The 23,546-nt window shown below is 44.0% G+C and overlaps 1 protein-coding gene across 2 annotated transcripts in view; it reads right to left on the minus strand.

Annotated features, from left to right (window-relative positions):
• HTR2C (5-hydroxytryptamine receptor 2C) overlaps positions 1–4,404 on the minus strand; it is a 200,367-nt gene extending 195,963 nt beyond the window's left edge. For both annotated transcript variants that reach the window (XM_051630739.1, XM_051630737.1), the window contains exon 1: positions 3,910–4,404. The gene's annotated coding sequence lies outside the window, so the exon portion shown is untranslated. The remainder of the gene's footprint in view (positions 1–3,909) is intronic.
• Between the last annotated feature and the right edge of the window lie 19,142 nt (positions 4,405–23,546).

The raw sequence follows: 23,546 nt of genomic DNA on the forward strand, positions 1-23,546 counted from the left end.
CTTCCCAGCTCTATCTGCCCTCTTCTCTGTTGTGTAGAAACCACAGAATTCCTACAACACTTAGAGCAAAGAAAGATTATTTCAGTGGTGGGAGAGGTGATCTCCGTTCTCTAATGTTTGTTGACTTCTGGCTAGCATGTGCAATCCAACAGCTGAGGAACATGTCATGTTTATTCATGCTGCATTACACAGAAGATCACGCACTACAACCCCTGTCATCTGAGCAAAGGTAGCAAGATACTTAGACACATGCAACCATAGCTCTGTAGAAAAATAATGGTCCCTTGAACACTTTAAGATCTCTGATGATTACAGCATTTGCATTGAGCTGGTGTTTCAAATTAATCTGGTTTTCAAAAGCTGCAGCATTGAAGATTAATAATAAAAATTATAGCATTCAAAAGAAAAAGCAGTATGACAGTGTCTGCCCTGAAACAGGGTGGGGGAGAAATCAATCAGGGTTTAAAAACAAAAAGTAGATTAATATTAGTAGTGACTAGCAACCAAGGAAAAGAACCTTCAGGAACAACAAACAATAGGTAGCAGCTGCCTCTTCTGTCTGGGGTGGAAGGTCACTAGGTACTTTTGCATCTCAGGACATCTTTACTTGGATGTGATGTAAAACCCCCTCTGCAACACAAGACCCTTTCTACCAATTTTCTAAGCTACTAAATCCTAACCCTCCATTTTGATGTTTATTGCTTTCCAGACTGGTGAGAGCCATCTAATGATTCATCATTAAGGTAATCTTTAAGCAGCTCTGTTTCTATTTGCTGCCATATATATTCAATAGAAATTGCTCTTTAAATTCACCTCTAAAGTCAGACTCAATTTTTTTATCTAACAAGAATGGTATCTCCAGTCATCATCTGAATGCAGCAAAATGAGAAAACCTTCTGCATAATATAAATATCTGCATTCACTAAGAGGACACTGATGCCACCACCTACTGTGAACACATTTTACAAGTGGTACAAAGGCAGATAGATTTCAAATGCAGTAGAACAGTCTCTGAAAGAAGCTTCAGGCACTAATAGAGAGGCACAGTTTTACCTCCAACCCCGAGTTTCTGGAGCACAGGCTTTGATCACATGTAACTGCTTTACAAGCAGCATCCAAAGCATAAAAATGCAATGGCCGTGGAAAGACTGGAGGCACCTAATGTCCTGCCTATGTTTACCTCCCCACAGATAGCAGGGAAGTCACTCCCCCAAAATAGTTGTTGAATTTATTCCCTTCTCACTCATCTGTTACCCATTCTCTGCACAACCTGTGACTGCTGAGCAGCACACGACTGGGCAGCTGTCCCAGCACGGCTTGCCAGGCATAGGACCTGATGGATAAGGCCAGGAATATGTCTCCAAAAAGGCAAACTCTGCAGGAATCCCAGTATTGCTGCTTCCAGTACACCACTGGGCCCAGTTGAATTTCAAACTTAGCCCTACCTTCCGGCAGAGCACTGGTGGTGCTGAGAAGCACCCTGCCCAGGCTTTACAAGATAAGCAGGTAACACGTTGCTGAGCAGCCCCCATTTAATGAATTAGAATGTTAAAAATTACCATTAACTCTAGCAAATAGTCCTCAACTTCAACACCATTGGAGTTTAATGCAAAACTTTATTTCTGACCAGGAAGGCTGCTTAGAAATAATCAGTATTTCAAACATACTGATTTGCTATCCTGAGTGGCTGGGAGTACAGCTGTAAGGACAGGTTCCCACCCAGTCCTCCAAACTACACCACATGGGAATACACTCTAACATTCTGCTGTTTTCACAAAAATACTTTCTGAAAAATACACTTGCTGGAATAGAGGCACAAAGATAACCAAAGCAGTTACTGGCTGGCAAGCACCAAACTAATTTTTTAAGTATGTTTGTGATAAGCATTTTACTTGAATTCCACCAGTTCTAATCACTATTCTGCCTGTGTGAAAATAGCAGTAAATGGGATTACTACCATATACTTTTTCTAGTGTTCCCTGCACAGGCAGTTGGGTTATTTAAAGCTCACCAACTTTTGTAAGTGCTCTTGTAGACAGAAATCTTTCATGTGACCTTACACCAGTATTACACCAGCGAGACTCCACTGGGTGTTGGTACATTTGTGTTTTCACCTTGCTGAATGAAGCCAGATTTTTCTTCTCTTTCTGGGAGAAAGAACTGTTGCTATGAAGCACTAAAGAGCACTGCTGCCCAGCTCTACCTAGTGTATGAATAAGAAGGGATCCTCTTTCCCAGGACAGAGAGGAGCAGCTGCTCCCCAGGCATCATCACAGCCCCGCCATCCCCAACAGAGTTTGTAGCTTCTCAATTCATACCCAGCAGCAAATCCACCAGACCCACTTTGCCTCCACCACAGAGATTTTTGCAGAGCATCAGAGGTCTTCTCTAAAGGATTCCAAAGGAAGATGCACAAGTGTCCTGTTCTTGCCTGTATTTGGGCCCAAACCACAGCTAAAAATGGGGGGGAGTCTTCTCCAGCCTTCCCTGTGAGACATGTCTGTACTGAACCAAATGTAGCACAACAGCCCTGGGAGAGCTGAGGAGGCAACAATAAATACTCTGACCAAACTGCTCAGGTAGCAACACATTCCAGTCAGGAAGCCCCAACTAAAGAAAACAAGAGACTAGAAAGATTTGCAGTGCCGGTGACATGACTGTTCTTTTTCCTGAGGAGTGCAGTTATTAATGACAGATTTCATCTGCCAGGATGCCATAGAAAAACTTCTGAAACTGTTAGCCAGCAATGGCACTGTTGACTGCACCATCACAGTGTGCACAGACCTCTCTCCAAGTGATCCAGGCGCATAATCTGGGCAGCACCTGCCTGTCTTGCATGAGCAGGTTTCCTTGGCAGGGTCTGTGCTCATGTGCTCAGCAGCCAACATGCAAGTATACATAGGTAGGTCAACCAGGAGACTCAAATCAAATAGGTATCCAATGAACAACATCCTGCCTTTCCAGGGGAAATTGTTTGAAAACTTCCCTTTCAGCTTAACCTTTACAGAGTAAAGCTCTGACTGGAGGTCTCAAGACAAACTGAACTGCATGCTCTGCTGGTGAGAAAGGAACAGCATTAGCTGCTACCAATTTTGTTAAGGATTTCCCAAGAAGACATCTTCCTAAATAAACCTAAGAAAATTTCATGGCAGTGGGTAGTTTTTTTTTCCTCTCAGGCATTGGTGAAAAAAATAAAATAAAATAAAATAAAAATCATCCAGCAAAGGTTACAGGCAGTAAAGCTGTTAGAGATGAACAAAACTCCTCTCCACAAAGCTGGGAAAGCAAAACACAAAAGCCAGACTCATGCACAGGTTGCTTCTAAAACAAATTTCATTCTTGACATCCAAACACCAAGGTTAACCCTTAGGACCTTAAGATAGCCTCTTCCTCAGGGAAGAACACCTCTTTTCTTCCTCTTAGTGCAATTTCACCTTCAAAAAACACCACCTCCCTGTCTGCAGCATTTTCCCCCTCCGCGTGGGTGTCCTCTGCCCTCCCCATGTCCACAGGAGCAGAATGAAGGGACCTGTAGAGTGCACCATGTCCCTGTTTCTGAACCTAAGCATAATCCAGCATTACTGCAGCCTACCCTTTCAAAAGGTCACATGCCAGGAAGAAGCAAAAGCTCCCAGGTGCATTCCACAGAGACTAAGGCAAGTTTGTTCCAATTAAGTGCAACGACTTTATTGCCTGGCATGAGAGGTATCACTGAAGTATCTTTTGCTCTCTCCTCCCTGCTGCACACACAAAAACCACACACACACACTTCTGCTTGGCACTAGCCTGCAAATTAAACCTCATTCTTACAGAAAGATTTTTAAGATTCAATAGCCCAGGCTGAAGTGAGGAGGAGAGTGCATCACCCCAGCAAAGATCACAGCGTATCACACAGGCAGCAGCACCTACCTCAGTGAGCTGACAGAGCCAGCAGGTCAATATAATTCCTGTTGGATGGAGACATTTAACCCAGCTCAGGCAGCCGGTGCTCTGCTGCCATGCCTGGTGCTTCGGACACACCAAGAAAGCATCTTCTGTGAGCGGCAGCTTCTCTCACACACCAACTGCAGCAGTGGCAGCCTGGCAGAGCAGCAGCAGTTGAATTGCTGCACATGTATCCCTGCAGATTATTTCCTGCTCCAACACTCGGCGAAAGACAGATGCTCTTAACCCTCTGGAGGCCTATGCCTCTGTGCCCCCCCGGGGGCAAGCAACTCCAGATATTCTGCAGCGAGGCCAGAGAGGAGCGACTGGAGACACACAGGGCATCCTCCGAGAAGTAGTCCCAACCCTGAGTTAGTTGCAGTCACTTTCTGCTCAGAGAGCCAGGCGTTCCCACGGCAGCCCCCAGGCAGCCACCAGGCAGCTCCCACTGCATCACCCACTGCAGGCTCCCCAGCACCAGCCCAGCCCTGCTCATGGCTCATGCGGGAGCCCCTGCCAGGGCTGCTGGGGTGGGGTGGCCAGCACACAGGACCTGTGGCTGAAGGTCACAGCCAGGCAGGTGGGAGGCACAGGCGAAGTGGCGAGCCCAGCAGCGTCACCAAAACTCAAGCACAGAGGGCTTCTGGTTCTGGCACGAAGCTCCGGGGTCCCGGGAGCTGCCCATCACCTGCAGGCGAGCAGGCGGGGTCCGGGTGGCACTCAGCCGGCAGGCTCCGGCGCTGCTCCGTCTCTCAGCCTGTGAATGTGACTGGAAAGCATGGCTGAAAAACATGCTACAATTAACAGGAGGGAGGGAGACACTATTGCTCTCCTGCTAGTCTTAAAGGCACATTGCTCACATGTTCCTATTGGAGGTGCAAACAGCCACGGCTCCAGCCCCTGCATCTCGCCCATCTGCAGGCAGCCAAGAAGCACAGGCAGACTGTCCAGGTCAGGGGAAGGAGAGCACCCCCAGAGATAGGAAGGGAAGGGGCAACTCGTGGAAAAGCCCCCACACCAGGGTCTGGGAGTGAAGCCTTCCACATCTCAGGAGCCAAATGAAGTCCCCGTCACCCACCCAAGTGCTTACCCCCCATCACTGGTCCCTCCACCAGCATTCCAGCCAGACACAGGCCAGCCTGGCCACTGCCATACCATATCCCACAGAGCCACAGCCATCACCTCCAGCAGGCAAGGAGGGTCTGGCACACCTCGAGGGCACAGTGCCCCTCTTCTGGCCTTAGCAGGAGAGCAGAGCTGGCAGCACAGTTCCCACCACAGATGATGTCCAGGACTACAGCACCAACAGGTGCAGCACTGCACACTGGTGTTACCCAGAAAGAATATCCCTTCTGCAACTCTTCTGAGAGGCAGGAGCTGTGAGACACTGCAATTCAATGTGCTACATGTGATAAAGCTGTGATGAGTTCAGCAGGTCTCAGACTAGCTGTAGTATCTGGTGCTACAGCCACCTCCCTCCTGCCACAGGGCTGTTGGCCAGTGGACCAGGCACCAGCTAAAAGCCACATGTTCTCTTGTTGCCTCTCCCAACACCCTCTCCACGTGCCTTGGGATACTCTGGTCTGTCCTTCAGTACATCACAGCTCAGATTCAACAAAAACAAGGTCAGTAACTCCAGCCTTCCCTGTCCCCCAAACAGCCAGTATCTGAAACACGCTCTAGAAGTCTGTTGAACAGGGATTTTACCCTATTAAAGGTCTACTCTCTCAGCATGGTTGCTGCTACATACAACATGCTTCTCTGAACAGGATGGAGTTGCATGAATCCCTGGACCTTTTAAAATCTCTGCATCACACAGTGTCACATTAACACCTTTGATTCTCTAAGTCCATGGAGACACCAAATTAACCTGATCAATGCCTGCCTCCATCACCATGAGGGAAGCTGTTAGCAGCATGGACATGTTAGATTGGGCATGCAATGACAAAAGGAATTGCTATGGTGAAGAAGCAGTAAGTCAAGCATAGTTTAACTTCAGGCTTTTCTGGAAATTGCCTGAAAGAAGAGGTACAGTCTTTATATCATTAACACAGAAGCAGTGAAGAGTTACTGCTGATGCAAATGTGCATATTGGCATAACAGACACCTGCCACACAGCATCCACACAGAGCAGCATGAAATAGCCCTGTCAAACCCACACCCAAACCACTAGCTTCACTCCTCTACCTTCCTCTTCCACCTCTGGAGACCATCTCTCAGATATGCACTCACAGGACAATTTCCAACTTTCCTTTGTTACCTGCTCTGCTGTTCTCAGATGCAGGATCTCTTCCCTGTGAATCCACTGCCCTAAATGCCAGTTAAGTGACCTCTCCATACACAGGGTCTCCTGTACTGGCACTGAGGACCTTGTGAAAACTGAAGCAATATTAACACCAGAGAGCCATTAGGTGACCATGGAAGCAGTGGGCTTTTTCTTCATACAAAACCACACTAGGACCCTTCAGGCTGGGGTGTCCCTCTGTTTCTCAGCTGCAACATGAGCCCATGCATGCTCCAGGCAGCACCTGGTGGATCCAGACCACAAAGGAGTTGGTTATTTACATCTGGACTTATCAGCAAGGTCCAGAAAGCCCAGTGGAGAAAGCAAGAGAGGAACAAGTTATCACAGCTGACAAACCATGGCACCGAAGGATGACCTCCTCCTCCTCCTGCATCTCCTGGGGCTGAGGAGACAGTTTCTCACGCAGTAGCTGTCCAAACCTTGCTCTGAAATGGCTCGGCAACCCTTGCCACAGCCTTGTCCTAGCTTGGACAGCTCTGTACACTCTCCTTTTTTCCTGGAACTTTGAACAGCTCCTGTGCATCCAAGGGCCCTCCTAGAGCATGGGAGCAGGACACTGTTCCCTTCTGTGCCCATGATACATCTCCTCCACTCCCCGTACTCAGTGGCTAACAGAGCAAGAACAGGGGGAAACCCTGCAGACGAGCCCAGTGGTCAGCACATGGACAGAGCCCACGCTGCCCTGACCTCTGCTGCTCAAGCACACAAGCACCCTACCCTGGGATGCCAGGTGCCACAGCTGCTGTTCCAGCCACAGACCGAGGCACCAATCCAGCATTTCCCAGCTGGCCAGGGCAGCAGACCTTGTCTTCCAGTCCCTTTGCAGGACACTTGCTGGAGCGTTGTGATTGCTCAGCCTGAGCATATTAACCCAAGTGCACTAAAAATGTTGCTCTGAACTGGGGCCAGAAGAAAAATTACTAAGAAGCTTTGGCAGGTGAGGTGAAACCTATCATTAATTTTAGTAGCGAGTGATCTAAAATATATACACGTTGTCCTTTTATAGAGGGATTGTGTTTCTCTATTGCTGCTTTAAAAGTGTCATGCTAGCTCCACCTAGCACATTGAATGCTTCCACTAGCACTGGTGAATCATTCAGGATTAAATGTTGTCACTTTTGTTCTGTTTGGTCAACTGGTTATTTTTTTTGCAATTCAGACTAATGCTTCTATTTAATTCCTTTCACAGTCTCCCATGGGAAAAAATACAGCCTTCAGCTAATCTCTTCAGGATACATTTACTAAGTATGCAAAAAAACTTATAAATAACTAAGAGGGAAGGCAACACTTTGCTACACATCAAATATAGTTTAAAAGTCCATTAGAGTCCTCCAGATCTAGCAGGCTACCAGAACCCAGACATGTATTTAATACAAGTACAATTTTAAAGGTCAATGCAGAAATCCAACTGACTCATCCAAAATTGCCCAGACAATAGAAGTGCTCAAGCCACTCCTTACAAACACTGCCTAATGACTCGTACCTTGCAAGCTTTGCTGGTCCCAACTGGATCAATAATAGCCCATTAAAAAGCTCAGTAGCCAAGTAGTACAATCACTATAACAGGAATCTCTGAATACTAATTCCAAAGGAAAGACAACCTGACAGTATTACCACTACAGCCTGCCTAACCTGTGATTGGCTCTGCACTGAATTTAACAAAGGAAACTGGCAACCAACAAACAATAGTTTTTGCAACAGACAAAATTAAGAAGTCTTTGGAGAAGGGATGAGGACTGGGGTAAGCCATGCACTTACCTACAGAATTCCAGGAAAGATTACTGTAGCATCTAACAGGACAACTTCCCTCTAGCAAGGAGAACAAGGGGTAGCACTGCTGGTAATTGCCTTTAAAGTAAGGAAGGAATCCTTCCCTACACCAAGATTTTCTGTGCACTCTACCTCGTTGTTCAGATGGAACAGATTCTTGCTGAGCATCCGAGTGTGAGTAAACAAAAGATAAAACATTCAGGGGATGTCAAATGTATTTGTCACAAGTTTCAGAGAAAACTTCACTGCCATTCAAATGGCTGGTCCTGTGGGCCAGATCATGGTGTCTAGGACAGTCTTTTTTGGCTTCTCTCTGCGTAAGTCAGAAAAGGCTGGGAAGATTCAAGGTAATCATATGAAGTTTACATCATTTGCACGCCCCTTCCATGGGCTCAGGGTGTTATCATTCAAGTGGTTTCTGGGTCAAATCCATGAGATTTCTCATCAGGAGGATCCTCCCACTTTTTCTGCATCAGCTGACAAATATGCTGGCAGCTGTGGCATTTCAGAGGGGACTGGAATGGCCCTGTACAAGGAGTAGGGACATTCAGAGAACAACATATTTCTTACCAAATCCTCACTGCAACAGTGGTCAGAACGAAGTTCAAGCATTTCTGCTTAAAGGCCAAATTGTAGATCTAGTGACACATAACAACAGATAAAGAAACAGAGGCAAGGGGGAAGAGTGATGGGCAAAAGTGACTTGGATTTGTGGAAAATAGGAAGACACAGCAACAAAGACATGGTAAAAACATAAGAAAAGCCATCACACACCCTCAGTACAGCACATTACCCATAGGAAACAGGGTCCTCTGTGTATGCATTATCAGCAATCAGATTTCTCATCTTTTCATTTGCAAAAAAACTAACCAAACGGGGAACACCATTTTGAAGGTACAGACCTCTGTCACAGCACTGAATACCACCAAAGAGAGCTGGAGAAGCACAGACCAAAGCACACTCAACCCACAGACGTTTAAAAAGCGAGTCCCAGGCCCAAAAGCTGCACTTCTTTTCCAAAGTGGGAATCCTGCTCCTGTTTTACAAATGCACTGTCTCTGCTTGCACACACTTGGACCAGACCGAGTCCATATGCTTGGGTGGCTTTGGGCCCACACTGAAACACGTGCCAGTTCCACTAGGGCAAGAGGTGCTAAGTGAATCTCCAGGCAGATGGGGAGAATGCATAATAGAGTGAGTGCCAGCTCTTTGGCAGGATGCTGCTCGGCTGAGAGGGTGATGCCATGTTGGTAGCAGATGCTGCTGACACCTGTTGATGGGTACAGCATTCTCTTTGTAAAAGGAATCAGTTGTGGGAGGCAGGAAAGCATGGGGCTTGGAAGCACTTGGGGGACAGAAACAGATAATTGCTTTCCAGGTGCCAACAGACAGTAAACAAAGGAAAACGTGTGTTGCAGGGTTAGAGAGCCAGGCAGGACCTGAGGGAAGCTGCAGCAAAAAAGCAGCAGTCCTGAAGGAAAAGAAACACCAATTTGAAATGGCAGGACCCAGAGCAGTGGATCCCACTGCTTCATGTGCAGTAGCAAAGCAGAGACCACAAACCTTTTTAAAGGGTTTAGCACAGAGACCACTTTGCCCGAGCTGCACTGCAGGCTGAAGTGAACCATTTGAAAAAAAAAAAAAATAAGGATTGTGTAAACAATAAAGAGGAAGAAAGAACCTCTCTCTTTCTGAATAACCCAGCCAGGAGGCTGTATGCAAGTTGCCCAAGACTACAGTTTTACTCAAATATGTTGCCACTGCTCCTACATGCCTGTTCTTGTCAGGCTCTCTCCTATTCACTAATCCTTCTGGTCCAGGAAGGAAACCTCAGCCTGCTGAGCAATTCTGTAGTGCTCAGCCAAAAGGTTCTCTAGGTGTGAGCCAGTGAACTTGCACAAGACCAGTTTGGAAGACCACAACACCTTCATCATTCCTTTGAAGATCATTGTTGACTCATTGCTTCATTTTTCCACAGAATTTTTCTCCTTCATCCACATCCCTAGATAGGGAGTGTCCCAGACATTATTGGTACTTTCATACAGCATCACTTAGGAAGCATCCACTTAATTACTTGTACATGGGACAAAACAAAAACCATTTGCTTCTGGCACAAAGCAGATGTGCTGAACACATGCATTTTTACTTCTTTACACCAAGATTCCCAAGAAGGCAACAATCACCCTGGGCCAAGCCAAAAGCTTACTTAATTTAGGCAAATGCCAAGGACTGAGCACAGGGAAGGGAAAGCAGATACATTCCTCCAACACTCTACTGGAATTCAACCATTTTCAAGCCAGCAGCTTTCTAAGCCAGATACCATGTCTATGTATTTTATAAACCTCATTGGATTTTGTGCCATTCTTTTCTGAGTCCACGTGAACTCCTGTGCCCATGACACCTCTTGGCACGGGCTCCCCAGGTTGACTTGCAGGGAGATCCTTCTCTGCTTATATCAACCCCAGCACTTGGTACCTTCACTGTATTGCCCTTGGACCTGCACTGCCTGAGAGAGGGTGCCATCAGTCCCTACCCAACATCCTCACATGATTTCATTCTCCCCTGCCATATCCCTCCTCTCACCATCTCTTTTTCCACACTTCAGACTCTAGACTAGTAAGATTCATTCAGAGTTTTAGTGCTTCCTTCTCAGTATGAAATTCTTAAATATACCCTCTGTTCACTCTACTTTTGAAGCTCATGCTTTACTACATTAAAGGAGCCTTATTTGTCTCAATCTGGTTCAGTCCCAACCCTTGGATAAAGTACTGAGGCTGGACAGGAACTGTGGCTTCTGGAGAATAAATCTTTCTTCTCCAGAAGCAGCACCAAAAAGAAACTACGGAGCTGGGCTGTGACTACAAAGGACTCTGGCACCACAGATGTAGCTGGCCCTGACCTTGTATGTTAGGGAGTCAGGACTCGGTTTGCACTGCACAAAAGAAAGCTTGAACCAAATTTGTGTCAGGGTGCCCTCACTGTGCACTTCTTTTCCTTGCTTCCTGCTACATTCAGGTTAGTACACTCTTCCTTCACTGTCATTTTCTTTTTAAATCTCCACTCAGAGCTACTGCAATAAAGTGTTTTCAGGACAGATTCTCAATTATTACTAAATCCCCCAGATTCCAGATAAGCACGTTTTTATTTTTCTTTAAGATTCTATCAAGCAGTGCCCCAGCTAACTATTGTACTCTGATTGCATTTTAAAACTCAGCTTGTTTGACATAAGCATAAGACCCAAGAGAAAGAATTATCTGGAGATGCTCTCCATTGCTGCTTTAATTTTAAATTCATTTAGTGTTCTCATTGAAACCATTCTGTGGAGAAACTACGTCATAATATTCAGCCCTTGGGGAGAAACTAAACAGAAAAACTTTTGATATGCAAAATTTAGAAAGCAACAACAGAAAACAGGGGTTTGGAAGGAGCACCTCTGGCTTGCCCTAACAATAGATTTTGTCAGCTCCCCAGCTCCAGTGGCACTATTAGCCAGCTGGCTGCATAATTTAACATATAATATCTTGTGCATCTTGATCTTATCATAAGACTTTATAAAGTCTAATGGAAATGGTGGAAGAGACTTTTTAGAGCTTTTTGTATAAAAGTGCTTGCTTTGAACTGCTGAGGCTTACACTGCATCCAGGCAGTTACCTAATCCAGTGTGCTGAGACCTACTGTGAAATGAAGCACAAAGTAACAAGTGTTTAATAAATTCATGGATGGAATGGAGATCAGCTGACCACAAAAAGGAGACTATTCATTCTTTTCAACTGTTAGGCTTTCTGAAACCCACACAATGATGTATCTAATACTCTCAGGGTTACTTTTTTTTAGAACTCCTTTTTTCCTAGGCTCACTCCTCCTTCTAAGGCTTGCTATTGTAAGGACAAAACTTCACTAGCAAATAATAATGCTAGCAAATAACTACACAACACATTTCATTGCATAAGCTTACTACAGAAAAAGTTTTTGTATATTGCCTTAAATAAAAAAGAGCCCTTTGCTCACATTTGGCTCTTATCAGTTAAAACCAGAAAGGGTTTAATATTATTATTATTTTAATTTTTTAACTGGCTAGCCAAAAAAATGTTAAGACACTGAAAATAAATCCATAGCATAAAAGCAGTGTTGGAATTGGATATTTCCATGACTGCTTTTTTGAATCAACTATGAGTCTGGGCAGAACAGACATCATGCCCAGAAAGTTGTTCTTCCCAGGGTGAGAACACCCCTTCACATTCTAACTGTTCTGACCTTGAGAGTTTCCACACACACAGGGAAGATGACTGCATAATTTGTAGAACATCAAGTTATGGATTTCCCCCTCCCCAAGTTAATCTCTGTGGGAAAAATAAATCAATGTGAATCAGCTGAATGCAGGAAGATGAAGTAGTCAGGGCTGTTACTAAACATAATAACTCTGAGAAAACTGCACTCATTGTAATAGCACATGATTGTATCTTCTGCACAGTTGTGGTGAAATATTTTTGCTAAGATCAGGCAATGCTTTGGAAATCACAGATAGATACTTCCACTTGCAATCACCCCATCTAATACACGTTTTCTTATCGAGATATTGGACAGAGGACAGGTGAAAATAACATCATTAACTTCTTCTGTTCTTTTTATATGACTTAGGTCCATTACTATATCTTGGCCTCCACAGATGTGATAAATCAATGAAAGGGGAGAGTAATAAAATTAGAGATCCACAGAAAAGATGAAGGACTAACATCCCAGTCCTCCCACAGAAGGCAGACAAACCTCCAAGGAAATGTGGGCAGATTTGTGTTAAGAGGAGGAGAATGGGACCATGGAACAATATTAGGCAAGCAAAATAATGGAAACCCACAAAAGAGAGGGAGGGAGGGCAGGGAGGGATGGCAGGGACCTTTCTGCAGGGGTATTATCTGAGGCAGAAGGTGTCTCAGGGCTTTGAAGTCAGACTATCTAACCATGAGGTCAGGTTGCCTGTCAAGACCCTAAACTAGTGTAAACGTTATAAAGAGAAACAGGAACTAAGACACCGTGATGAACGCTGTAAAACCACATTGAAAACACAAGAGCTAAGAGATTAGCAAGCCAGGCAATGCTTTTCCCTTCACACTGACATGGTTGATTGTTTAAAACCTGTCAGATTGAGAGCAGTGGGACAGCAGGGAATCAGTCAATATTTAATAACTTTATTACTCAGCTAGTACCATATTAAACTGGTGTAAATTACAATATTTGGGGGAAAGTGCTTTTCTTTTTCCATAACAAGGAGTTTGAAGTCTTTTGAAAAGGTTCTCTTTAAAATATTTAAGAGGCACACACCTCTGCAAAAGTTGCAGCAGAATCTTGAAGACACTTCAACTACCAGAGTTTCTCAAAAAAAAAATAAAATCCTGTTGCCAATGGTGAAAGTTTTCTTCTTCTCGACTCACACTTTTTCAAACCACGAGCAAATATGCAACTGCACTGAAATCATTAGCACCACCCACTGGGCAGATCTGCTTGGCACTGCACACTCACTCTCTCCAAGCCAGAGAGTTGGAGGCTGGATCTGGACACCAGGGAGAGCCTTGCAGAGCACAAACAGCCTCCTGCTGCACAAGCTGGAGTGTTAAAGTTCCTTTCTCAAGGAAGAAAGAATTCAAAAGGAAGCCTAGGAGCACATTTGGTTTTAGCTCCTACATTGCATTAGTGAAACTACCATTGGAATGCTGCACACATTGCCAGGAGTTCACGATTTTAGAAGAGTGACGGAACATGAAAAAAGCCCCAGAAACAGCCAACAAGCATTTGAGAGGTAGAGACCATGCTTCACAGCAAGACACCTGAACAGCTTCTTACAGAAAAACTAATACTGAGCAGTGACTTGTAGAAATGCATTAGCAACTCTCTTGGAAAACTTGCACGTGTCTAACTGCCTGACACAGTTTCTGTAATTCAGCAGAGAAAGCAAGGGGGGAAAGAACCAAAGTGTCACAAAGTTTAAATTACTGGTTAAACTCCACCAGTCAATACCTTCACAATACTCTCAAATATCATGTGTCAGGAACACTTCTGTATTTGTCTCCCTGCAGCCAACACACTAAACAGAATAATTATTTTATATCTTCTTTCCTCACACACCAAGTTTTGAAATGCAATCTAAATTTAGTTCTCCCAAAGAGTTAGTTATACACCTGCCTTTGCTCATTCCTATCATTCTCCACACAGGAAAGCAGAACAGTGACAATCTCTCAAATTCATTTAATTGGCAAATGCCTGAGGTTTTCTGCTGGTGTTTAGATGCACTCTGAATCTAATAAAAAAAAAATTTAACACCAGTACTGGAATATTTCAAACATTGCAGTTTTATCTCATTTCTTATTTATCTGACTAGTATCAAATAACAGGAGAGTCCAGAAAAGCTAATACAGCCCTAAGCAAGATATGAACTGCTCTCAAAATACTGTGTCTCTGCACACGAGTCCACATGTTCTACTGTTTGATTTTCAGTGCAGATGTTTGCTTTAATTATTCTGACTGGAGACATTCTTCTTCAGAAATATCTCTATAAATATACCCAGGAGGGTGTTTGACATACACAGTCAAATCCCTTTGCTATCTAGACTCACTCTTGCATAGATATTGTCTGCTGCATTAAAAAAACCAACAACAACAAAACAACAACCCACACAAAAATCAAATAAGGTTACTTTTGCATACTGCTTACTATTTCTTACATTTGCAGTTTGTCACAATGATTTTGATTTCTGGTTCTATTCTCCAGCAGACATAAAATCCAAAATGCCTAATGTCTGGTTTTAGAAGAATGCAAAAAGGTCACATACTAGTAAGATCTTTCAGACTACTTACAACTAAGCACAGTGAGGGATCCTGTGCATATTCCACCCTCAGGTTCCTTAGGAAAAGACTAGTGAAACTTCTGTTTGCAATGACATAGTTACACATCTGCCTGCTTAGGGTGGATGGATGACTTGAGAGCCTTTTGGACATGCTTCATGGGGACATGAGAGCAAGGACTCTTGCTCCAATCACACATTCATTTCACATCTTGCTGCTGTGTCAGAGTGACAGGCTGCTGTGGCCAGCTGTGACAGCTGCCTCAGCAGCACACGCTCCAAGCAGCAGCGCTTCAGGGAGCCTGTGGATGGAGTGAGAGTTCTTGTTTTCATGCCCCAAAGGACTCCCAATTTTCTCCAAAAGTTTCCCAGAAGAGCAGGGGAGCAAAAAGGCTGGATGTTGCTCCCAGGGATCACTTGACCATCTCTGCAGATGCAGAGCCCTCGTGCTTCTACATCTTTGAGCACTTGTTTCCAGCTCCTTATCCTGCTCCCATTCCTCCAGTTCTCAGCCAGAATTTAGCTTCATTTCCCAGAAACCTCTCTTCCCTGCAGACCGAGGGGTTTTGTCTTGATCTTTAATTCCTGCAAATTTATACCTCTCTTCCAAAGGAAGCCACTGGCCACCGTGGCTCAATCCAAGGCTCAACATATTAGTAACTTACAAAAGCCACACAAAAACCTTTGACCTGCTGCAAGCAATGACCTACTGATTAACATTTTGTTCACTACTATCAGCTAATAAAAGGATGAAACCAAACCACTGTATCACAAACCATCACCAGCAGCTCAGAACAGACTGGATCCCCTTTTGGACCAACAGAAGCATGAAAACTGCAAACTCCCAAGTCACCTCCCTTCATCAGCTCTCAGCCCCCATCCCATTCTCCTCACCTGCACAGAACCAACTGCAATCAGATCAGGGCTAATGACAGATGGGATAATTAAAAGGCTCTGAGTCATCCACCCAGTAAGTGCATGAGTATTAGGGTATGTAAATTAGTATGCTTACAAACAGAAGGGCTGGAAAACAATATAATTATGATCTCCAAATTGAGCTCTGAAGTTTTAAAATAGCCTTCTTGTCACCCTCAAGCACCAGCCATGCCCAAAGCTGGATATACATTCCCTCTTTCAGCAACAAACCCCTGCTCCTGCCTTGTCCTAATTGATGCGTTACCTTGGGTTGTCACATCCCATTACACATGATGTGACATAGGATGACATGAATAATGTACCTCACTTTGAAGGAAACAAATTCATCAGATTAGCTTTGGGGAAAAACAAGAAAACAAAATTGTACTGAGCAGCAGTTTACTTGAATCTTTGCTATATTATTAACAAGTTTACTTTCTCTCTCATTTAGGAGGAACAAAAAAGCCAAAGTTAAAAAGACATTTACTTTCTAAAGCATTTAGGAAATCTTCCACAGACTTCTTTTTTCAAATCCTACAAAAATTAAATTCAATTGGCATTGACCTAGACAGGTCACTAGACAATAACAGATGCTCTTCATATTTCTTTGGAGAAATAAAGGACACAAGGCAGAAAGGACCTTCTTTGCTGGCTTGTTCTTTGACTAAGCAGACTTTTCCCTCTATTGTTTTACAAACTGGATGTCCACAGATCCATGGAATCTGGACATGAAATCAAAGAGCCAAAAAAGTTGATTAAATTTCTTGTTAATTACAATCTGAGCTAGCAAGCTTCCAACTTACTTGTGGGAGGAGGAAGAATAGAGCTTAGAGAATCACAGCTTCCTGAGGATTGCTCAGTCTGCCAGAGTGGCAAGAAAATGATAAGAGTGGGGTGAATTAATGTATTTTTTAGCACATACATATTGCCTCCCTCTCTTGAGAATAAATGCTAGACAAATACTCCTGCAGGTATCTGGGTGTGTTCACCCTCGTTTCCATTCTCTGCATTTCCACCAGGGTTCATTGGACCACAAGCAGATTAACAAAGGAAAAAAAAAAACCAACCCTCTGCTTTTATTTTTACACGTTGTGCTTTCACCATAGCTCGGTGAGTGAGAAGCCATCTGCTTCCTTGGGATGAAAAGGCAGGAAAGGGAGCTGCGGTTTCCAGAGGAATATATCTGTCCTCTCTGTTCCTTCTGATTTATAGGGACTTCGGTTTGGGCCCAATTCCCTGCTACATTAGGAATGAGAGTAACCTAATGTGATGCTGTACCCAGAATAAATTTGGCACAGTGACTTCCGCTCATTCACTCTCAGGGGTGATATTTCAGAGCACTTGATCCGTGATGCATAGTAGGCAAATTTATACTGATGCAGTAGGTGAGTTTCTAATTTCATTTATGGCCAGACCGTGCTGTTGCCTGGTATTACAGAACAGGTTTTACCTACAGCTATTTAGTTTGAAATATTAGATAATAAGGATCTGTAACTTTCAGAAATAAAGTTCTGTTAGGATTTTGCACAGGAACAGTATTAGTGCAGCAGAGAATCTCTGGATATCCAGTTTGATAATCCTTCACATTTGAAGGCAGCAGGAGAAGCAGCTTAGAGAAGCAGATTTAGAGACAATTATCCCTTGACTGAGAAAGAATGATATCAAGGTGCAGTCAGAACTAAAAAATAATCTTTCTGATGTACACAAATTTCAAGAATTTTTCAGCTGCAGAATTGTTGCCACTGCTATAAACAGGATTCCAGGCAGATGTATACGACTGACAGATTCCCTCTATCACAAATACAGTAGCTACAAATACAGTTCAAGTAACAATCTCCATCTCCTCACTTGCTAGATAGCTGCTAAAATTTGAAGTCATTTTTTTAAAGCTTCCTAGACATCTTCCTCAGCTTCATTACTGAAAGTTATCCAACAAAGCCTAATGAACAAACTAACTGATCAAACTCTCTTTTTTCTTCTTCAGTCATAAAAAGTCTGTGACTTAAATGCCCAGATTTAGTCTTGTGATTGACATTAATGTTTGGCCTTTGCAGAGGAATGTGTATTATCCTCAACACTGATCTGCCTAAATTTTGAAATCCTACAAACTTCCTGAGATGATAGCAGGAATGGTGGGAGCAGTTAAGTTTGGTTTGGGACCACAGAGCTGGGCTGATGGAAGTGGCAGTCAGGGCTGTCCACCTGCTGCTGGGCAGGTGGCACTGATGCCTCCCTTACCCTGCTTCCCTTGCAGCCAGGTGGTCTACAAGACTCTACTTTAAGGCTTTTAGGAAGTCACAGATGGAACAAGGCTGCATGGAGCTTCCAAAACACAAGAAACTGGGCAGAGGCTCAGGAGCAAAACACTTGCCACAAACATCCAAAAGAAGCAACACTTTGCCAATGAAGGCACCAGAAATAAATCACAAGGGACACAGTGCAGTGGAACAAGAACAGAGATGAGCAGAAGAGGTATTTGTTGTGACAGAGGCAGAACATGTGCAGGTTGGGAGCAGATTTCAGATGCTGGTAGTCTCATTTAGACATAGGATTTAACCCAAGTGGATTAGCAAGTAACAATCTTAATCCAAGTCCTTTTAGCAAGTGCTAATGTTGATACCAGCTAATCTATGCCACTAATAACTCTTTGCTTCCAAAGATAAGGCAGAAAGCCCACCAGCTTGTCTTTGTTTAGCCCACATCTAGGGCTACACCAAAGCAGGTATTTTCTCACCTGATAATCCCTCCCCAGCCAAGAAGGGGAATCAGGACAAGAAGAGAAGCTCCATGGGTTGAAATATAAACAGATTTAATGAAACAACAAAACTATACAAACACCAACATAAAATATCTAAGCTTGTACTCAGCCTAGTCCTCAGGAGTAGCAGAAGGAGCAGCAGACCAAAAGGGAGAAGCCCCAGGAAACAGACCTCCCCTCCTTAGCCAACCCTCCCCCTTTGTAATGAGCAGGAGATGAGTGGTGTGGGATACACCTGGCAGGCAGCTTGGGCCAGCTGCCCTCACTTAAGCTCCCAGTTGACTCAGAGTTGCTAGTGGCCTGTCCTCCATGGCTGGCCTATGATTCTGTCCCAGTGAAAGCAGGGCACAGCTCCAGCATTTATAACCTGCCTGTATCAAACTGTGGGTAAAACTGAAGTGCCAACACATGTCCAGTGCTGGTCGAGACTCCCTATGGCATTCAAGACATCTGCATTGGGTTTGCAGGGAACAGGACTTCTAGGAGATCTGCAGCTGTCATGCAACATGTCTGAATGATCACAGTTCATAAGCCTGCTTGGAGGAGCCTGTCCCCCCTTTACCCTTTGAAGATAACTCTCCCATTCATCTACTTTTACTGCTCATCACGAAAAGGCAATAGACTTTTCTGAAACATTAGCTGGGTCACAGCACCAGCCCAAGCGAACAGGACATGGATGGTTCGTACAAAATGCTCTTGTAATTATTGTCTCTGACAGTCAGCAGTGAACACAGGAGTTACTCTCATTCTAAACTAATTAACCATGAAAAGATGGCAGGCTCTTATTACTGATCACAATCACTCAGCAGTAGCAATACTTGCAGGTAAGGTCAGAATTTGCTTCCATTGTCTCCAAAGACAAAAGCATGCTATTGCATGGACCAGAGGAGACATCTCTGCAGAACTGATTCCCAAATTCATCTTTCTTGGGTGTCATCACTGGCAGAACAGTTATGATAGCAGAGGCAGCTCCTGCTCTATGACAAGTTTCATGTGATGACAAAAATCTGCTGCCTTCTGGAATACTGATGTAGATTTTTCAGATAACCTACAGCCCGTGAGAAGTTTGGAAACTCCCTGTCTGAAGGAAAAATAGGATCTCCTCTCTTAAAACCAGCACATGGTGAAGTTGCATCCTTCCACTTCCAGGATGGGCAGGAATGTTCTGACTGTTCTCCAACCCTCCCAAGTATCTACTCTAAATTTTCCCCAGTCTTTCTCTGCTGCAAGCAAAGAGTCATGAATTAGCTTCAAGCAAAGAGCCATGAATTAGCTTTAAGCAGAGGCATGAGATGCCTGAGCATATTTCTGTGCTCTGGCCAATCTGAATTCACAGCATCCCAGAGCTAGAACCCCATACAACCAAAATCCAAGGTGCTGAAGACCGAGAAAAGAGAAAACTGGGGCTCAGAGGACACTGGCACCAACAGTCACCATGCTGAGAGGTTTTCATGGCACATTATAAAGGAAAGCCAAAACAGAGTAGACTGAAAAATTAGGGGTTGGATACCCCTGCAGCAGTGTAACCCTAAGATCTGTCAGATGCCCACAGACAGCTTCTGCTTCTGGTTTCTCTGGGTTGGATCTCTGCTGCCTACATACTTTTCATTAAGTATTGCAGGGTTACTTGCATGCTTCTCAAAATTGTTTTCACTGCTGTCCCCAAGCACAGCTGGTAGTTTGTTGCTTTCAACAGAAGCATGAAGATATTGATCCAGTTGTAAAATTTTTACTCTGATTTATAAGTTAAAAGAAATACCATATCCAGCAGTTATTTCTATAAAACTGGAAAGGATCTCCTAACAGATTCATAATTTCACTCTCAATTGAATTTTTTCAAAAATGTCTCCCAGACATATTATCACACCTCTATCTCTTCTTATCCAAAAATAAATAAGCAATGAACACTTTTTGTTTTGTGCTGTGAGGAAATACAAGAGAAAGCAGATGAGGTTTACTGACTCTTCATTGTGACTTGGACTTTTATTAAAGCCAAATGCTCTGTGAAGAACTGTGTTATGGAAAAGGTCAAGTAGATTGAACTTAGTTTTGTGAGATGTCCTATAGATCTCATGCATCTCACAGCTTGGATTCCTTGATACAAATAATTTAAAAGTTACTTTATTCAGACTGTCTGGTGGTAAAGTGACCTACAAATCACTGCATTTCAAGTGCTCATAGGCTACATAATCCCCTCCCTTTCTTGCACCATGCTGGAATCTTGCTCTCAGGGTAGAACAGAAACTGGAACCCACCCAAACCAAACACTATAGACCTTGTTTGACAGGTTTTATAGCAGAATTTTTATATAGGGACAAGATGCTAGATGGTGATGCAAGCATTCTGCTGAACATTCTGTCCCCAGGACCTTCAGATCTTGCAAACACTTATGCACATGCATAAATGGAAGTAATTTCATTAAAAGCAGCTACACTGTCCTGATGAAAAATGTTATCTGTTCCTAAACACTTGCAAAATTTGCAAACCATACGGGCTCTTACAAGAAATGGTCTCTGTTCTGTCTCAGATCTATCAGCTTTTTTGTTTTGTTTTGTTAATTGACCACAACCACCCCATATATCCTCAAACAAGGATCATGGTACTCACAGACTTCCAAAGGAAGTATCATTCTTTGGACATGGCAGGGTTTTACAGGCATATAAACATCCTCCTGGAATGATTCTGGTGCAATACAGGGCACTCAACTGTCCCTTTGGGTTGGTAACTATGCTTGTAACAGTATCATGCTGTTTAATCAATGCATTTGTTTTACTTTTTTTTTTTTGTAGGAGAACAGCAAATGTTTTCTAAAATCTGATACTTTGATGATGAGCCTCCAAGACCTTGTGAACCTCTACTCACAAGTTTCTTTGATGCTAGTTCTCCAGGTTTGTTTTTCATCATCTTCCCAATCATGTCCCCTAAAGGCCTGTAATGCAAGGTATGAAAAATGAAAAAAAAATTCCACTTGCACTGCTGTCAGAAAACTTTAGTTGCACGTTGACAGACGTAAAAGTCCCGGGGGTGGTGGAAAAAGCAGAAATAGTCTGTGGCACCACAACTATCTCCACTTTCTCAGATTTTTCACTGATAGACAAGTACAATCAGCAGAGAGAGAAGCGTATGTGCCACAGTTACATGGATAGCAAGCACTTCTGATCTAAAAACACACAGTATAGAAGAGGCACACAGCACTGTAGACAAATTTAAATTCACAAAAGGAATTGGATGGAAATTATTTGAAGTTAGCATGTGAGATTTTGAGATACTTAGGTTTTTTAAGTCCTTAAAAATCAGTATTTTTTTGTCTGATTTACAGGGGCAATGCTCCGAACTTACAAACAGAAGAGCTGAGGAGTCCTCCTGCAACAATTCCTGCCATTCTGTGTTACTGTGGATCAGGCCTCAGGAATCTAATGACCTTCATGCACTTCAGGAAAAGTAATCGTGCTCCCTAGAGGAAACCCCTTAAGCTTCAACTTCCACTACTGACCAGGAAGAAATTTTAGTGACCCCATAAAACCACAGAGCTCTTTAATGAACAGGCTGGCTAGACCTGCCCCAGCTAACCATACCATTAATGTGCATTATTGATAACTTGTTCTCTTCAGCTACTGAAGATGCTGGAGCACTCAGAGAAATAAGACCCAGCTCAGCAGCACAGGCTCATTATCAAGAAAGCTGTGACAGGAGCAGACCCTGCACTGACACTGGGCTGCAGGGCTGTTCGCCCCCACACTTGGTGGAAGTCAGCTCTCTGAGGACAACCCGACACACACCATGACAGGCTGGGTCCCTGAGGATATGTTCAGTGCTCTAGTATCTGTCACTAAAAACAGACAGAAAAAGAAAAACACCATCAAGCAGCCTTGGCTAAAACATCTCTTGCATCTGGCAGCACAGATTGTGGTTCAGTGAGACGCTCATCCATGTCAGCGAAGTCGCTGCCAAGTCTTGGGCTTTGGGGAGCAGTGTGGCAGTGTCCTCCTGCAGCCAGAGCCATTTCATCTGACTGTTTCTCAGGAAATAAAATCACCAGACATAAGGAAAGTAAATATTAATGTTTATAAAGCCTAGGCAGATGGCAGTTATTAGGCAGGTATTACTACATTATTACTCACAACTTGATACTGAAGATGCAGGTGGCTGCCTTTGAATTCCCCAAAACATATGTTACTTCTGAAGCAGTGAACCTCTGCTGGCACTTACACAGTGTATGTAGAGCAGGTTAGCCCGGCGAGGCCTGGCTAAGCTAGAAGGCAGAGGACAGTCTGCTAAAGCAAAAGAGAAAGCTTGTGTGCCTCGTGGCACACAAGTCATTTCCTTGATCCCCAGGGGCATTAGGGCCTAATACCACAAACCAGACAAACTGCTGCTGCTCACTATACCAGCTGCTTCACACATCTGAGGAAGCAGATGCTCTCAAAGACATCTTGATCAGGCAACAGCAAGGGGCAGCAGCTTACTACTCCCTGCCAACTCAAAGGCAACCTAGGACCACAACAGCAGCCCCAGGACAGCTCTGCCCCATGCCCATCACCTGCAGCTCACACCAGCCCTGTGCCATAGAGGAGCCTCAGCACATGAACACACTCCAGCCCAGAAACTGTTCCCAGGCCAGCATGTGCTCCTTGGGCATGAGAGATGGTTTTTCATCAGATGAGTGTTCCTCCTCCATTCCCAAGCAAGCAGCAGTTGTTCTCTGTGTGCACAGCAATGCAGGACATACCATAGGTCCTAGCAGAGTTTTGTCTTGAAGTGGCCAGAAGCAGATAACTGCTATAAAGCCCGTGGGGAGAGTGCCACTCTACAAAAATAAAGTGGGCAGATACACTGTTTAAGGAGAAATGCAAGTGTGAACTAAGGTCAGGGGAATACAAAAAGTATAAAACAATGGACACAGTTTGTTTTACTGCACACTTTAAGTGAAGGATCTGTCAGTGAAATTACCCTGGTTTCAGATCATTTGCAGGACTCCAGCAAGCTAAATGTTTGCACCCATAAGCCACAATCTCTGCACAAGCATTTTCTCTTTGTGCCAA

Source organism: Apus apus, chromosome 12 (assembly GCF_020740795.1).
Source record: "Apus apus isolate bApuApu2 chromosome 12, bApuApu2.pri.cur, whole genome shotgun sequence".
NCBI classification, from domain to species: Eukaryota; Metazoa; Chordata; class Aves; order Apodiformes; family Apodidae; genus Apus; species Apus apus.